This window comes from Stegostoma tigrinum, chromosome 13 (assembly GCF_030684315.1).
Source record: "Stegostoma tigrinum isolate sSteTig4 chromosome 13, sSteTig4.hap1, whole genome shotgun sequence".
Lineage (NCBI taxonomy): Eukaryota > Metazoa > Chordata > Chondrichthyes > Orectolobiformes > Stegostomatidae > Stegostoma > Stegostoma tigrinum.
The window spans coordinates 14,531,977-14,551,152 of record NC_081366.1 but is presented as its reverse complement, the minus strand read 5'-3'; the positions used below and the strand labels follow the sequence as shown (position 1 = coordinate 14,551,152).

The 19,176-nt window shown below is 41.0% G+C and overlaps 1 long non-coding RNA gene across 1 annotated transcript in view; it reads left to right on the top strand.

Annotated features, from left to right (window-relative positions):
* Positions 1 to 18,687, top strand: part of LOC125458145 (uncharacterized) — a 38,766-nt gene extending 20,079 nt beyond the window's left edge. The window contains exons 2-3 of the long non-coding RNA XR_007248781.2: positions 17,209 to 17,350; positions 18,579 to 18,687. This is a non-coding gene — a long non-coding RNA (uncharacterized LOC125458145). The remainder of the gene's footprint in view (positions 1 to 17,208; positions 17,351 to 18,578) is intronic.
* The last annotated feature ends 489 nt before the right edge of the window (positions 18,688 to 19,176 follow it).

Genomic DNA, 19,176 nt, shown 5'->3' with positions numbered 1-19,176 from the left:
GAGAGTCCATTCTGATAATGGCCAGAAAGAAGCTGTTCCTGAAACTGTTTGTGCATGTGTTCAGGCTTCCGTACCTTCTGCCTGACGGAAGAGGTTGTAGTAGATCATTATCAGTGTGAAATGGGTCTTTGATGATCTTGGCCACTTTTCTGCAGCAGCAAGGCATGTAAGTAGAGTCCATGGATGGAAGCCCGGCTTCCATAATGGTCTGGGCTGTGCACACCACATTCTGTAGTTTCTTATGGACCTGGGCAAAGCAGTTGCCGTACCAGGCCATTATACACCTAGACAGTATGCTTTCAACAGAGGGAAGAAATGAAATTTTATAGCATTTTCTGTTTTTATTTCAGACCTTTCTCTGTGTGTTCTCTCTCCTGGGTAAAGGTACCACAAAGTTTATAGTAACAGCTAGCTGTCCTCCACTCTCTGACAAACCCCCTGTTGAAATTAGAATAGAATGTGTTAAAAGATAGAGAAAGGCCAAATTCTCACCCAGTAAATGAAAGACAGATTCAATTTGTGAACAATTTCATTTCATCAGCGATGAACTGGAGAGGAATTAAAAGGAAGGGAAAGAAAGCAACTCATTGAATTTTGTGGTCTAGTTTGGTATTGTCGAACTGTTTCCTTTTTTCCCTTTTCCGCCCTTAGTTTTCATGTCATATTTTCATGTGTCTATCCATATGTGAAAGGGTGGAGTTTTAAACATGTATAGTTTAAGTTGTAGAGTTATAAGTTAGCAATTCCTAATTGCCAATGGCGAAAGATAAATTATGCATGAGAAAGTTATTTTCTTGTCAACTACAGAAACTGCTGAACATTTACTGTTAACATGAGTTTGTCAGTTAGGTAAAATGGATGTTTTGACAAAATAGTTTTGTATTTGTCATGACTCCAGTCATAGTAGCACTTGACTTCTGATAGGTTAACCCGTGTGAGGTGGAACAACAGATTTCATTATTAGGATTAGATCAGATTCCCTACAGTGTGGAAACAGGTCCTTTGGCCCAACAAGTCCACACTGCCCCTTCGAGCACCCCACCCAGACCCATCCCTCTATAACCCACACACCCCGAAACACTACGGGAAATTTAGCATGGCTGATCCACCTAGACTACACATCTTTGGACTGTGGGAGGAAACCAGAGCACCCGGAAGAAACCCATGCAGACATGGGGAGAATGTGCAAACTCCGTACAGACAGTCGCCTGAGGCTGGAATCAAACCCAGGTCCCTGGTGCTGTGAGACTGCAGTGCTAAACACTGAGCCACCAAGCCATTATTTATGTGGAACCTGTGCAGCTTTATACAACTTCACGAAACAGTCATAAATCAAGAAGATCATTTTCAGTAATAGAAAGCAAAGTCACTGCCAGATAAAGTACGGATGGTGACAGTGAATTCTGGAAATGCAGTTCATGTAAATCATTAGAAACAGAGAGAGGTTTGGATGATGCAGGAAGAAACTGCCATTTTTGGTGTACAGCAAGCTCCAGGTTAATACCTTTGGCTGGGATTTCATTAATGGAAGCAGGCTGCATTTACAGGAATATGTACCACAAATCAGCATCCAGCATTATAAGGTGACTGGATAATTCCTGTTGACATTGTTTCAGAAAGTGTACAGTGCGTGAAATTGTCCAATTTCAAGTAATGATTCAAGCTGACTTTCCATGGCAGCATGGGGGAAAATGATTGGTTGCTTCTTACCATGTCTTCTCAACTCAGGAAAACACAAAGGATTTCATAGCGCTACCCAAAGAGGTATTTGGAATTTCTCCTGGAATTTCAAGCCAATGTTTTGTCATTCACCAATAAAAGTGATTTTTTGCTCATTCATCTCATTATCGTTTTTATGGGTTCTCGTCATGCAAAAAACATATTCCATGTTTTCCCTACACTATAACAGTTAGAACACCTGAAGATGCTATGGAACTCTTTGAAATGTCCCAAATAGTACCAAGGAAAGGCAAGCTCTTTGTCATCAAAAGGAATATAAAAATGCATGCATTGGAAACAGTTGAGAGAAAAAGATAAAATATTGACCCAGTTGAGCTTACTCAACACAAAAAATACAACTCTGACCCACTCAATAATAGGCAGCTGAAATGACTGTGAGCTGGAGATCATTCTCTTATCAGTCGAAACCCAGTTCTGGTCTGTCCAAAATCCCCTAGTCTGATCTGGATGATTGGAATTCCACAACATTTGCTTCTTTTTGCAAAGGGTATAAAGCCAAAATTGCAAACCCTAATGACTTTTGAAATGCTGGTTTCAGCTTTTGTCGTGTCATCAGTTTTAATGATGCACTAGATTGATACATCTCCAATAGATAAGTAAAGTGTATAAGTACACAGACTAATGATAGAGTATCATTAATGTCATTGTAGTATCTTCCTATCACATCTCCTGTGGTGATGATTTGGTTGCGTGGAGGTCTTCTTAGAAACAGATTAGTCAGCAGTTCAAAAAGTTGTCAGTTAACGGGCAGGATAAACAATATAAAAAATGTGACTGCAAATACAGTGAGTCAGAAATTGAAGGAAAAATCCAGAAAATGCTCCAAGCACTCTACATGCCAGTCAATATTTGAACTAGGCACATCATGCCAAGCAGACATGAAGATGCTGTTAATTTCAAATGACCTCTTCGAAAAAAGACACTGTTGATCTTTAAGATAATAAAATGTGAGGCTGGATGAACACAGCAGGCCAAGCAGCATCTCAGGAGCACAAAAGCTGACGTTTCGGGCCTAGACCCTTCATCAGAGAGCCTCACATTTTATTATCTTGGAATTCTCCAGCATCTGCAGTTCCCATTATCGTTGATCTTTAAGATGGCTACCGCAGGTCAGTTGAGTTTTGGAATTTTAAAATTGCCAGGCTCCTAGAAGCTTCTAAAAGTAGAATACATTGGATTTGCCTATGCATCAATCCTGTGGAATGTCACACATGTCGTTGTGTTACACAGATGCTTCATTTTAACATGTCTTGCAGGAATTAAGCCATGAAAGATTGAGTAAAAATGTATTTATTTCATAGATGACAAAGTGTGGAGCTGGATGAACACAACAGGCCAAGCAGCATCTTAGGAGCACAAAAGCTGACGTTTCAGGCCTAGACCCTTCATTAGAAAAGGAGGATGGGGAGAGGATTCTGAAATAAATAGGGAGAGAGGAGGAGGCAGACCGAAGATGGGTAGAGGAGAAGATGGGTGGAGAGGGGAGTACAGGTGGGAAGGTAAGGAGGGGATAGGTCAGTCCAGGGAGGACGGACAGGTCAAGGGGGTGGGATGAGGTTAGTAGGTAGGAAATGGAGGTGTGGCTTGAGGTGGGAGGAGGGGATAGGTGAGAGGAAGAACAGGTTAGGCAGGCGGGGACGAGCTGGTCTGGTTTTGGGATGTAGCGGGGGGAGGGGAGGTTTCAAAGCTGGTGAAATCCACATTGATACCATTGGGCTGCAGGGTTCCCAAGAGGAATATGTGTTGCTGTTCCTGCAACCTACGGGTGGCATCATTATGGCACTGCAGGAGGCCCAGGCTAGACATGTCGTCTAAGGAATGGGAGGGGGAGTTGAAAATGTTCGCGACTGGGAGGTGTAGTTGTTTATTGCGAACCGAGCATAGGAGTTCTACAAAGCAGTCCCCAAGCCTCTGTTTGGTTTCCCCAATGTAAAGGAAGCCACACTGGGTACAGTGAATACAGTATACCACATTGGCGGATGTGCAGGTGAACATCTGTTTGATGTGGAATGTCATCTTGGGGCCTGGTATGGGGGTGAGGGAGGAGGTGTGGGGGCACTTCCTGCTGTTGCAGGGGAAGGTGCCAGGTGTACTGGGGTTGGAAGGGAGTGTGGAGCGGACAAGGGAGTCGCGGAGAGAGTGGTCTCTCCGGAGGGCAGACAAAAGTGGGATTGGAAAAATGTCTTTAGTGGTGGAGTCGGATTGTAGATGGCAGAAGTGTCGGAGGATGATGTGTTGTATCCGGAGGTTGGTGGGGTGGTATGTGAGGACTAGGGTGAGTTCTCTTTTGGTGGTTATTGTGGGGGCGAGGTGTGAGGGATGAGGTGCAGGAAATGCAGGAGACATGGTCAAGGGCGTTCTCGACCACTGTGGGGGGAAGAGTTGTGGTCCTTGAAGGATGAGGACATCTGGGATGTACGGGAGTGAAATGCCTCATCCTGGGAACAGATGCGGTGGAGGCGAAGGAATTGGGAATAGGGGATGGAATTTTTGCAGGAAGCTGGGTGGGAGGAGGTGTATTCCAGGTAGCTGTGGGAATCGGTGGGCTTGAAATGGACATCAGTTTGTAGGTGGTTGCCTGAGATGGAGACAGAAAGGTCCAGGAAGGTGAGGGATGTGGTTGGGAAGGCTGGAGATGGTCCAGCTGATCTTAAACTTGGGGTGGAAGGCATTGCTGAAGTGGATGAACTGTTCGAGCTCCTCTTGGGAGCATGAGGTGGCGCCGATCCAGTCATCAATGTAACAGAGGAAGAGGTGGGGTTTAGGGCCAGTGTAGGTGTGAAAGAGGGACTGTATTTATTTCATGTTTTGTTTCTTTAAAATAGGTCATTGAAAATTCACTGTGAAAATGGGAAGGCTACCAAAAATCACATTTGATACTGTGTGGAACTGGAGGAACTCAACCGTTCAGGCAGCATCAGAGGAGCGGGAAAGTTGATGTTTTGTGTTGACCGACCTAAAACATCAACTTTCCTGCTCCTCTGATGCTGCCTGACCTGTTGTGTTCCTTCAGGCCCACACTGTATCAACTCTGACTTCCAGCATCTGCAGTTCTTGCTATCTCCTAGTTACCAAAAATCATGTGACTGCTGATAGCTGCTTTGTTTTCTCTGGGCTCAGTTCTTTTGAATGGTAACTGGACGGGGAGCGCTTTGATATTTGGTCTATTGATCTCACTCACTTCTTGGAAATAAAAACTCACTTCTAAAGTTCAGGGTGAAAGCTATATGTTATCCTCAAAGAAAGATTGAAAGAACATCTCAATATTGTATTTCCTTTGCAAGTTCTGGCTGAAGGACCCCAGAGAGAGGGGGAGGCGGACTCCCTAACCTGTTCTTCCTCTCACTGTGCCTCCTAACTGACTTGACTACTCAAGCTACAACTTCAGACCAACACGCTCAGAAACATTCAACGCTTTATTGCTTGGCCGTCAAGAATAACTTTCTAAAATTCACTTATTGGATGTGGGAATTGTAGACTGGACCAGCATTTACTGCCCATCCCTCGGTTCCCTTGAGAAGTTGGTGGTGAGCTGCCTTCTTGAAACACTGCAGTCCATGTGCTGAAGGTATCCTACAATGCCGTTAGGGAGGGAATCTAAGATTTTGCTCAGCGAGACTGAAGGAGATATTTCTAAGTAAGGATGGACAGATGCTGGGAAGGGAAATTGCACCTGGTGTGTTCCTATGTATCTGCTGCCCTTGTTCTTCAAGATTGAAGTGGACATTGATTTGGAAGGTACACCTGTAGACATTACATTAATAACAATGCCAGCGCTGCTTAGAGAACCCACTTGCACTTGGCTTCCACGTATAGAGCTGGATGCTGATTTTATGTGACGGTATAAAAATAGAAATGGAAATGGGAAGAGATGTGAAACAGGCTCATGATTTGCTATCAGAGATAATGGGAACTGCAGATGCTGGAGATTCCAAGATAATAAAGTGTGAAGCTGGATGAGCACAGCAGGCCAAGCAGCATCTCAGGAGCATAAAAGCTGACGTTTCGGCCCTACACCCTTCATCAGAGAGGGGGATGGGGTGAGGGTTCTGGAATAAATAGGGAGAGAGGGGGAGGCGGACTCCCTAACCTGTTCTTCCTCTCACCCATCCCTCCCTCCCACCCCAAGCCGCACCTCCATCTCCTACCTACTAACGTCATCCCACCTCCTTGTCCTGTCTGTCTTCCCTGGACTGACCTATCCCCTCCCCACCTCCCCACCTATACTCTCCTCTCCACCTATCTTCTTTTCTCTCCATCTTCGGTCCGCCTCCCCCTCTCTCCCTATTTACTCCAGAACCCTCTCTCCATCCCCCTCGCTGATGAAGGGTCTAGGCCTGAAACGTCAGCTTTTGTACTCCTGAGATGCTGCTTGGCCTGCTGTGCTCATCCAGCTTCACACTTTATTATCATGATTTGCTATCACTGGTTTTGAACTACTTCACCAAATTGGGATCTGATTCAAAGGTTTTCCATTTGAGAGAAATTCTTGAGGATAGCTTTTAGTCAGCTTGATTGGAAAGAACCAGTTAACCAGCGAATATACTTCTTCCCTGAATTTTACTATATCTTTGTTAAATCCTTGCACAGCTTTCAACATCAAACAGGTAAAGTTGACCGGAAAATTACTTTAGCTGAGCTTTAGCTTTTGTTAAAACTGTGCATTCTATTCAAAAATTAAGTATTGACGAGATCACAATCATTAAGACTCTACAGGTCTTCTTACAGCTGATGACTCTTTGGAACTGCTTCCTCCTTCTAACTGCTACTTAATTGCATCCTTCTACTATGCCATTGATACTCTCTTGCACAAATGGGCTTAGACAGACATCAATATTAAAGTCTAGAGCAGTATTGAACTGTTCGACTGACTTGGAGCAGACATTGTGACTGTGGTCATGTTTTATTATAACTATAAATCATTTTTATAAAGCCATTTTAGAATAGATTAAAACATAGAGTTGGAGTTATTCACTTAGAGTGATAATACAATTAGGTACAACATAAAATGAACTAGCTGTCTTCAGTTGGGTTGCCATTCGTACTGACAGCGAGTGATGTAGGGCAAATTTTCTCTGATTTTATTTTGCATATACTTGCTTTGCAAACACATCTTCATCTAATGCTCTCAAAATATCTTTCTGTCTCTTACTCTCTAACATGTTTATGTAGCTTTCCCTTGAATATACCTATGCTGCTTGACTTATGGTGTCAAATTCCTAAATCTAACTAACCTCTAAAGAAAACAAGTTTCTCTTGAGTTCCTCCTTGGAATTATTAGAGATCTTCAGAATTCTGATCCAACCCATCTTCTACAGGTCTTGCCTGAAAAACACTTTCATAATCACAATGATCTCTAATCAGATAAGTCCCCAGTGTTATCTTTTCAAGAAATTGCTGGAAGAGAGGGGCTTAAAAATACTTTTTTTTGTAAAATGAAATGAAAAATGTAATGTGTGTGTATAAGAATGACTACCATCACCTTCACTTAGGGAGGTGAGGGATGGCCAATAAATGATGGTCAAGACAACAACATCCATATCATGTCAATTATTTAATTTTTGTAAATTGGTGACGCTGGCTAAGGATTAAATGTTGACCCAGACACAAGGGATAACCAAACAGTCCTTCTACAAAGTAATGCCTTGAGATATTTGATTTCCAGCTCAGACAGGGTGTCCATTTAATGACTATATCAGAAACATAGCACTTCTGTCATACAGTAAACCCTCAGCACTGCACTGGACTGCCTGCTCCAGAATGCTTCTCTGTGAGGATGAAAAGGATATGCTCACTAGCTCATAGGAAAGTGACATGACTCCAGTTTGCCCAAGTACAGTATAGAACAAGAGAATTGATTGCACTCAGGTCAGTGTTCACTACTGCGATTGTTATAAGGTCAGCCGGGGGGCATCATAGACTTTGAGTTCCCTGATTGGGGCTGCTACCTTGTCCAAACAGGGAGTCCTGACAGACAGATATAAACATAACTGTCAGTAGTTTTAAATGAAAAACTGAACAAACTGCAGATGGTGAAAATACAAACAAAAGCAAAAAAGCTCAGTAGGCCTGGCAGCATCTACGGAGAGAAATGAGAGTTAATGTTTCAGGCCCAGTGACCATTCCCCAGAACTGTTCGTTAATGTTAACTCTGATTTCTCTTCACACATCCTGCCAGAACTGCAGAGCTTTTCCAGCAATTTCTGATTTTGTGTCAGAGGTTCTGTTCACTCTTAAAGGTAGCTCTGAGGAAGCCAGACGAGTATCAAGTACAATGATGGGTAAATGAAGGGTGGCTTGGTGACAGAGTACTGGTCTCTGTGCAATTGTTTCATTCACCTTTCTGGGAGTTAGTTTCCATTATCCACACAGTTTTAATTCTTGATACTTGCATGAACACCAAGTTGGAATACTGTGCCAAAAGCCAAATGGTTAAATTTGAAAAGAAAACCTGATAGATTAAAAGCAACTCTAAATTTAGATTTCCTGACCTAAGAGGTAATGACTGAAAATGCTCACGGGCACTGTCACTCTCAGACTTTGGATTATGTTCCCCAAATCATCACAGTTCCACACGAGATCCCCCAAATTGATCAGCTCCAGGGTGAGGGTGATGAACTGTCTCCATTCCTTCATTAGCCCTCCCACTCAGTTGATTGCCACAAGGTTAATTTAGAAAGGATTCTGCCCGTAGTGTCCAGGGATGCTTAGGTTAAGTAGGGCAATGGGCTTGGGAGGAATGCTCTTTAGACGGGCAGAGTGGGCCTGTTGGGTGGAATGGCCTGTTTCTACACTGTAGGGATTCTATGACCAATGTTTAAAAGAACAGATATATGGATTAGTGTCTGAATTGTTTGCAGAGTGGTTGTCTATTTACGTCATGCCTATTGCTGTAGAAAGAGCATTGAGATTCTTGGTTTTGTGGCTCTGCAGTACCCTGAAGCTTCAGTCGACCTCTGCTCATCACTCTTCCTATTTGTGGAGATATGAGAAACATGGCAAACATTGGTGCCACGCTTTAGTGGGGCCACCCTCAATAAACTCCTGAAGGCTTCCATGAGAAAAGGGAGTTTTCTGAGGGAAGACAACCTGGACAGGTATGGCTGGGAGGACACTATCAATAGGGGGCTGAAGAGAACCTGGATCCAGAGCTGCAGGAAGATGAATGATCTGCTGTGATCTGCCAGGTAATGTATCACTTTCTACTTAATGCTTCACATTCCTATGAACATGAGTTAACATTTTAAGTTGCCACTGCAGAGGACTTTCATGCTCAAGATTAGTCCCAGGCATCTCCATCAGATGTATCAAGTTCTGTCACTTTATTGTACCAGTTAATGTAGAACAACTGGCACCACAATGGTACTGCCGCTCATACATCGCCCAGAACTCACATTTCAAACATTAAAGGAACTTTAACACTCATCAGCTTGTTTACCACGAGGTTACTGACATTTAATCATAACTAGGAGAATGTATATTGGAATACAGGAACAGGAGTTGGCCATTCAGTCCCTTGAGCTGTTCTATCATTCAATAAGATTATGGCTGATCTATGGCCCAACTCCATATACTTGCCTTTGGCCCACATCCCTCAATACTTCAATAAAAAATTATCTATCTCAGATTTAAAATCAACAACTGATCCAACATCTCTTGCCATTTGTGAAACAGGGCTCCAAACATCTACAAGCCTTTATGTGTAGAAATGCTTCCTAATATCTCTCTTGAATATTCTAGTCCTAATTCTCAGGCTATGTCCCTTAGTTCTAGAACTCAGCAGGAATAGTTTATCTTTATCTATCCTGTCTTAGTATGTTAGTATCTTTAAGACTTCAATCAGATCACCCCTTAACCTTTTAAAGTTAGAGCAAACAGGCTTAATTTGTACAATCACTCCTCATAACTTAACCTTTGAAGTCCATATATCATTCTTGTAAATGTATGTTGCACTCGCTTCAAGGTCCAGATATCCATCCTGTGGTGTTGTATCCAGATTGTCTCAGTATTCTAAGAGATATATAACCAGGATTTTGTGTACTTAGAGCATGACCTCCAGCCCTCGAGATATGAAATCTAACATTCCATTCACTTTCTTGATTCTTTTCCACACTTATTTGTGATATTTTAAAAATCTATGCACCTGGACATCTAATCTCTTTGAATATTCACTGTATTTAACTCCTAAACATTTAGGAAATATTCTTATCTACTCCTTTTTGGTCCAAATGAATAACCTCACACTTGGCTACATTGAATTCCGTCTGCCAAAGTTTTTTCCATCCATTAGTCTATTAATATTGCTTAAGTATCATCTACACAGTCTACAAAGCCAACTAGCAAATTTGGATATATGACTTTCTATACCATTATCTAAGTCATTAATAAACAATATAAATAACTGAGATCCTAACACAGATTCTTGTGGGACGCCACTGGTCATGTCTGCCAATTGGAGTACCTACCAACTATCACTCTAAATTTTGCCACCTACCGCTCAACCAATTTTGTAGCCACACGAGTGATTTTCCCTTGATTCTGTGGGCTTCAATACTAGTTAACAGTCTGTTATGGAATTTTATCAAATGCCTCTAGAAGTCCATATGAACTGACATCCATAGTCATTCCCCTGTACATTACCTTAATCATCTCTTCGGAAAAAATCAGTGAAGTTTGTCAGGCATCACCTACCTGTCATGAATCCAGGCTGGTTGTCCCTAATTAACTGAAAATTTTCAAGGTGTTCAGTCACCCCATCCTTGATTATAGACACTAACAATTTCCCCACCACTGATGTTTAACTAACTGGTCTGTAATTCCATGATTTTCCTCTTTCATCCTTCTTAAAAAGTGGACAAACATGTGCAATTTTCCAATCCTGATGGATGGCTCCTGTATCTAAGGAATTCTGAAAGATTACACTTCTGTTAACACTCTCAGATATAAGCTGTCAGGTCTCAGAGATTTGTCACTCTTTAATTCCATTAATTTCCTCATTACGGGTTTACTTACATTATTCAATCCCTGCTCCTGGCTCACTATTAATTTCCTTTGGACTTGTGGAACGCTATTCTCCTTTTTGCCTGTAAATACTGAAAGAAAGTAATTATTCAATATGTCTGCCATTTCCCCATAGCCATTGACAACGTGCCCACTTTTAGTTAATAAAATGTGAGGCTGGATGAACACAGCAGGCCAAGCAGCATCTCAGGAGCACAAAAGCTGACGTTTCGGGCCTAGACCCTTCATCTGATGAAGGGTCTAGGAACGAAACGTCAGCTTTTGTGCTCCTGAGATGCTGCTTGGCCTGCTGTGTTCATCCAGCCTCACATTTTATTATCTTGGAATTCTCCAGCATCTGCAGTTCCCATTATCTCTGCCCACTTTTAGTGTTTAGTGGGCCAACATTGTTCCTGGTCACCCGCTTCCCCTTTTCTGTAGCTATAAAATTTCTTCTCGCTGATTTTGATGTCTTTGAAAACTTTCTTTTCATAATCCCTTCTGGTAGCTCTTTTAGGTTGCTTTGTGACCCTTTGCTGGTCTTTGCATATATCCTATTTAGTAGGATCTGTGCTGTTTTTTTTTGCATTTTTGAAGCCCTTTCTTTCAGTAGTCCATAGCTGTGTTTTTCTATGAAGTGGACTTCTTTCCTCTCAAGTGTATAAACGGGTTTTTGTATTGTGTTAAATGTTTATTTAAATACCCTCCACTGCTCTTCAGCTGTTTTACCCATTAGCAGATTTCCCCAGTTTACTGTGAACAGCCTTTGACTCAACTTGTTAAAGTCAGTCTTACCTAGATCTAAAACTGATTGATACTTTTTGCCATCAAGCATTACATTGAAATTGATTGTGTTATGAGCATTATTTGATAAATGCAAAATTAGCTTACCACACATGAAACCATAAGAAATATTAGCAGGAGTAGGCCATTTTGCCCCTCAAGCCTCCTCCACCATTCAATAAGAACATGGCCAATCTGACATTCCACTTACCCTGCCCTTACCCATAACCCTTGATTCCCCTACTGATCAAGAATCTATCTATCTCGGCCTAAAATATAGACAAGGACTCTGACCTCACAATTGTCTCTGACAAAGAGATCCAAAGACTTACAACTCTCTGAGAGGAAAGGAAAGGCTCGTTATTGCAATCTTAAATTGGCACCCATTAACCTGAGATGGTGCCTTCTGCTTCTAGACTCTTTCAAGAGCTTGCATGGGACAAGAACACAACCACAGTTCATCCCCTTTTTGAGTTCAGCCCCACTTGTTTACCCTGGTCAGGTATGCAGGCATCAGCTACAGTGAATGTCTCACTGGGTAGTTTTTTTGGCCTGGTCAGGCTTCACCCCTTTCACTGTAAATATTTAACAACAGCGGATAAAACTGCATACAACTGGGACTTTCTCCTGCTGCACATTTTGTCGACTCTGGCTTCCGGCATCTACAGCTCTTAATATCTCCTACAATTGAGACTTTTTATTTTTTGTGAAGGACCCAAGTAAATGAAAAAGCTTGTACTCGTTGGAGTTGGCAGGAAGCAAGCCCACCAGCTATATGACTCATCTATGTATCAGATTTGTGAACACTGGTATTTTCTCTTTTGGCTAAGACGGTTGTATTCGTGCAGGTAAATTCCAGTGGATCAGCATGTTAATGAGAGTACGAGGCTTGTCTAAGGCTACTATTTTAAATGTAAGCAAAGCCACAATGTATGAAAGCTGGGATAATGAAATGTGAGGCTGGATGAACACTGCAGGCCCAGCAGCGTCTCAGGAGCACAAAAGCTGCCGTTTCGGGCCTAGACCCTTCATCAGAGAGGGGGATGGGCTGAGGGTTCTGGAATAAATAGGGAGAGAGGGGGAGGCGGACCGAAGATGGAGAGAAAAGAAGATAGGTGGAGAGGAAAGTATAGGTGGGGAGGTAGGGAGGGGATAGGTCAGTCCAGGGGTCGAGCAGTTTCAAGGCTGAAGAGATTACAAGAGAGTTGCAATGGGAGAGAGATTCCCTGAGGTTGGTCCGGAGGGAGGAGGGGAACTTCTTCAGGTTAGGCATCCCTGGAAGAGGCTTCGCAGTGAGGTTAAAATTGTATCAGTGACAATGGGAACTGCAGATGCTGGAGAATCCAAGATAATGAAATGTGAGGCTGGATGAACACAGAAGTTACCCTCCTCCCTCCGGACCAACCTCAGGGAATCTCTCTCTCATTGCAACTCTCTTGTAATCTCTTCAGTCTTGAAACTGCTCGACCCCTGGACTGACCTATCCCCTCCCTACCTCCCCACCTACACTCTCCTCTCCACCTATCTTCTTTTCTCTCCATCTTCGGTCCGCCTCCCCCTCTCTCCCTATTTATTCCAGAACCCTCACCTCATCCCCCTCTCTGATGAAGGGCCTAGGCCCGAAACATCAGCTTTTGTGCTCCTGAGATGCTGCTGGGCCTGCTGTGTTCATCCAGCCTCACATTTCATTATCTTGGATTCTCCAGCATCTGCAGTTCCCATTATCACTGATACAATGTATGAAAGCTGACCTGGCTAAGTGAACCTGCCACTGAACCACCATGCTGTCTGTTATCTTGCTAAATTTGTCCCAATACATCATTTCCTAATTATATACAGTGAAATCTTTAAATATATTTTCTGCCTTGCTTGCAAGCAAAGTTTTATTTGACCTCAGAGTGATTGCTTATTGAAATATTTCTCGGAAAAAAAAACTGAAAACTCACATATGTTACTGGATTTATCCAGTCCTTGCGGATAAAATGTGCAACTTGTGGAAGTTATTTTTGACAAATCGTATTCTAGTGCCAATAAGAACCCATCTTCTTTAAAATTTGGATATGTCCCATAATCTTTCATAAAATTTGCAATCCCAGTTGAAACTTTCAGGCTGTGATTTTGACAGAAAAAGATTTGGTGCTGTATCAGTTTAAATTTCCACTGGTTCACTAATGACTGATTCAGCAAAGCTTTAGACTGAATTAGTTACCAGAAAGTCATCACACAACCCTTGCATAGGAGTACCTGGATCAACATGCAGAGATTTTAGATCATTGGTCATTTGTGATCTTACGTCTGCATTTTCTTTCACAAAGGAACAAGGTTTGGTAGTTATGATACCTAACATGAATTAGGGTTATGATAACACAATGGTTATGTCACTAGATTAATGATCCAGAAGGCTGATTTATTGGCAGACAACCCCAATATGTAATTAATTAAATAAAACATAGAATAAAATATGAGCATTGGTCACAGCAATGATGAAACAGAGCAGTAAAGGTGGCCTAACAGGTGAAGAAAGCTACTAATAAAGCATACAGTGTCCTTGGCATTATTAATAGGGGCATAGAGTGCAAGAGCAAGGAAGTAATGATGAACAAACATAAAACACTCATTAGACCTCAGCTAGTGTATTGTGTACAGTCATGGGTAGCACATTATAGGAAAGATGTAAATACATTGGAGAGAGTGCAGAAGAAAATTACTAGAGTAGTTCCAAGAATGAGAAACTTCATGAATTGAAAAATTTGGCTGTAACCCTTGGAGAAAAGAAGGCAGACATGAGATTCAATAAAAGTTATCAGAATCATAAGTTGGACATGTATAGTAAATGGGGAGAAGATGATCCCACTGATAAAAGGAGCAAGAATGAGAGGGCATAGCTTTAAACTGATGTGCAAAAGAAACAAGCATGATGTGAGGAAAAAGCTTTTCACTCAGCAGATAGTTCGGGTACGAAATACACTGCCTGGAAGTCTGCTGGAGACATGTCCAATCAAAATATTTCAGATAGCATTGGACGATAACTTTGACAGAAATATGGTGCAAGGGATTGGAAAATAAGCAGGAAATTAACACTAGCTAATAACGCTCATTTGAAGAGCTAGTGCAGCCACAGTGGTACAATTTGCCTCCTTTTGTGCATTAATTTTGTGTAAAATTGCCTGATTGTTTAAATTATCAGATTGATTCACTGGCTTGGAAAAGGAAAGCTTTTGCCCTGATTTTATCTCGTTTGTATGTGATTCCAGACCGAGTGTAATGAGTTGATGCTGAGCTTCCCAATAAGGGGCTGGGGAGCTTCTCAGCAATGTTAAACAAAATGACTCATGAGAACACATTTAATCAACAAGGAATGGGCAACAAATGCCATTCTGTGAATGAATTGACAAGAGTAATGATCCTACATCTCCTACACTCCTCCTTGATGGAAGTTACTGACTTCAAGTGGACAATAATTGAAGTGAACGTTCGGTCAGAAATAAACTCACTCAATGCGTGTAGCAGTAAACTGAAAAATGTGTTGTGTGCAAGACACAAATAGGAACATAACAAAACTTTACTTGTATGAATTAAACTAAGGAGGGGTAACACTTTGGGCCCTTAAAAGAGAAGAATTTATTTCAAGGGTAATGGGAACTGCAGATGCTGGAGAATTCCAAGATAACAAACTGTGAGGCTGGATGAACACAGCAGGCCAAGCAGCATCTCAGGAGCACAAAAGCTGACATTTCGGGCCTAGACCCAGCATCTACAGTTCCCATTATCTCTGATCACTGGCTAGTCCAACATTTATTTCTCATCCCTAATTGCCCAGAGGGCAGTTGAGATTCAAGCACATTGTTGTCAGTTAGAGTCACATGTAGGGCTACCAGGTAAAGAAGGCAGTTTCCTTCCAGATTCTTAATTGAATTCAATTTCCACTGCCTACTATGGCCAGATTCAAACCTAGGTGTCCATAACATTACCTTGGGCGGGCGGGGGGGGGGCGCGGTGGTGGTGGTCTCTGCATTAACAGCCCAGCAATAATACTACTAAGCTGTCACCTCCTCTTGTGTTGATTGGTTGGCAAGAAGATTCTGCTGTTCAAGATTATGGAATGGAGAATACACCAGCTGCACATTAATTCTGATTAATCCTACTATCTCTGACATTAGTTCTGATTGTCAAGTCATTGTCCTGAAGAATGAATCAGAAAATGGCTGTTTCTGTTTTTGTTAAGGCCTTGTGTTTTAATATATACAGTGTCCAGTGCATGCAAGTGCACCTCCATGCAAGCATGACTGATACTGTAATTCAAAGCCCACTTGGCAACAATCAGTACTCTCCTGTCATGCAATGTAAAATATTGTTTCCATTCACATTGATATTCTTCAGAATGTCCTGATAAGGGCAAGACAGAAGATAAGAGTTTTGACAAAATGTGTCTTTTTTTCTGCAATACTCAAGTTCTGCACCACCAAAAAAGTATTAAAAGCAATATCATAATACAGTTGCCACCCAGAATAATATTAGTAGTCTCTCGGAAACAAACAATCCATCTCTTTTTCTTGACTGAAGCGTATCCCAATCAAACACCAGTCATTGGATAAGAATATTGGAATGTCAGGTTATGATATTATTGTTTTAGTCAGCGCACCTAGAGAGCATTAGATGATTAGTTGGGCAGAAATAGTGTACAAGGATTTGAGAAAGTTGAAACAATTAGCAATTCATTATTTCATTTAGAATAAGAGTGCATAGTTTAATTAATGAGTCAAAATGAACAACTAGAACATAGAACAATACAGTGCAGTACAGGCTCGTCGGCCCTCAATGAACCTACACTATTCCATTATCATCCATATGTTTATCCAATGGCCATTTAAATGCACTTAAAGTTGGCGAGTCTACTACTGTTGCAGGCAGGGCATTCCACGCAATGGCAGCAATGTTTTCATTGAAATTAGCATTTCAAATTTAGAGTGATTTTAGATTTATTTTTAGTTGCTAAAATTTGAATTAACAATTTATATATTTTTTCAAAAAATGTTTGGGATATCTGTATGATTCTCTAAAGGAGATTAAGTCTTTTTAAAGATGGTAAAATGGAATCATGTTGCAAGCTATTGTTATAAATTTCTCAGTCAAACTAACCACTGCAATTCTCATAAGGAACTCAAATATATAGCAACACAATCCTGTGCTACAGATTTCTTTCCCTGTTTGAACAACCTCATCATGCTGATATTTAACTGCATGTTTGAATGAACAATCTAATGTTAACTACATTTTATTAATTAATTGCGAATTCCGAATATTTCTCTGAAACTCTTTAACAGCATAATACAAAACTTCCACTTCTGTAAATACAATATGCAACACTTTTATACCAGAGAACATTCAACTGTGATACATTGTTTTTACACTTATTGTATCTGCATTGTGACATACATTCCTCCAGTATTCAATTGTTTCTCACAGACAATGAAGTGTTTATTGCTTCCCTGCGAGAAAACCACTGTAAATGAGATCCACTTAGCATCACTGCAAACAGTTGAGCTACATTCTGAAAGCAAGCAAATTCGTCAAAGTATTTCTTTTTTTAACTTTAGATACGTTTATAACTATGTTAATGTGTCCAATTCACTATGATACATGCATATCTTCATTGTTAATTTGTCTGAATGGTTTTTCCACCAGGTTCAGGTTATCTCTCTTAGTAACAAGATCGGAAAAATGAGAATTAGAATCCTTACTGCAGTCGCATCTCTTCCATCCACCACTGTTAAATCTTCTAGGAACCAGACCGCCTGAGTCAAGTATTTCTCTTTAAGCCCATTAGGTAAGATTTTCAAAAAGGTAATCTGAACATCTTCATCCCTGGTAACTAATTTAGGAACAAAAAGATGCATTGCAGGAAAGGTTATATTATCAAAATCCCTCAAAAATTATATTTTGAGAGAGCTATAATTTAGAGCACAGATAAAACAGTTTACTTAATTACAGAAAAAGAAAGTTTCCCCATCTCATTGACTACCTGTGAGGCACAAGCAGTAATCCTCATTTCCTTCAGATACCTGTATTTGCAGAACATGCATCAGCTTTTCTCCTTTTGGAGTAAAAACGTTCTCCTGCAGCATCGCCTTCCGTACATTTGCCATGCCCGTCTCACATGGAATGAGTTGGCACTCTCGCCTTGCTTCAGTTCAAAAGATTTATTTGGCTTTTTATTGCCATTCAAAGAGTTTGCAATCAGTTCAGGCTGATCGACAGCCATACAGAAAACTGTGTTAGCCTGTGAGGACAAAGGCAAGGAAACAACATGTATTAAACGTTAAAGTGATAGGACCAATTAACAATCCATTAAATTCTCAGCAGTGAAGTCATGAGTCTCTGACTTGTTTTGGTCAGGAGGGCAGTAAGTAACCTAAGATCATGCATCAATTGCCAAAACTGGGATGGGACCTGTGTGAGTAGAGACAGAAACTGAAAATGGGCTGATGCATGGCGAATTACTTTAACCTGAGTCTTGATATGGCCAGTACACTCGGGGGACTGTATCCAGCCCAAATCAATCAAATACATTTTTTTAAGCAGAGCACTTAATGTGGGCACATGGTGTCAATGGTGGAGGAGCAATTAGTTTGAAATAAACTAAATTTCCTGGAATGTAAGTAGATGGCCAACTGCAGTCTCGACTTTTAACTCTGCCCTCAGAGGACTGCAACAGTTAGAATTATGGGCTGTTAACGTGACAGAAAGACATTTTTATATTCAAAGGTAGGTTACTATAGCAACCCTCTTACCTACTGCCAGGCCATTAGTGCTAGATCATAGCTGTGCCATTAAAGTCTGATAAACCAGTTATATCTGACAATTTACAAGTTTGCTGAAAACTGAGTGCATTTTTTTCTGTCACCACTAATAGGCTGAAGACATCGATCCACTGCTAAATCATGACTCATACAATCCATTGCCTTCTTTTTAAAAATAAACATTTACAAATATTCCATCACAAATGAGAAAATTATTATATTTCAAGGTAATATAGCCTACTCTTCTTTCCACAGGTACTCTATACTTGAAGAAATATACTTGGCCACAGACAATAATGCAGATAAAAGAATAGAAAATTGTTCATAAATTTGCATCTTCATCCGAAGTGTACATGGTTAGTCCCTGCATTGCCTTGGAATAGACTGGTAACCAATATCATACTTGATTATCATCACAGAATCATACAAGTGATGAAGAATGAGGTCATTCAGCCCATCATGTGTACACCGACTCCAAATTGCCAAAATATCAATTCAAAATTATAACAAGAATAATGGTTGATTATTTGGTCGCTAAAAAAATGTATTTAAGAAATTTTTTTTACATGCATTCTGCTGCAGAAGGTGTTCTGTTTAGTTTCTTTTATTGGCTAGAGTGATGCAAAGGTCTTTGCAAATAATCAACTTCTGCTCGAAAAATGCCAGGTAGTTTTGTCAGATATTTTCCATGTATCAAATGTGGTTCCCAATGATTTTGGAGCTTTTTTTTAAAATTTAGCCTTCCATTGAAGTGGCATTAGATTTGTCCTATCTGTGTAGATTGCTGGACTGTTAATCCAGACTCCAAAGATGTGTTCTGGGGACCAGAGTTCGAATCCCGCCATGGCAGATG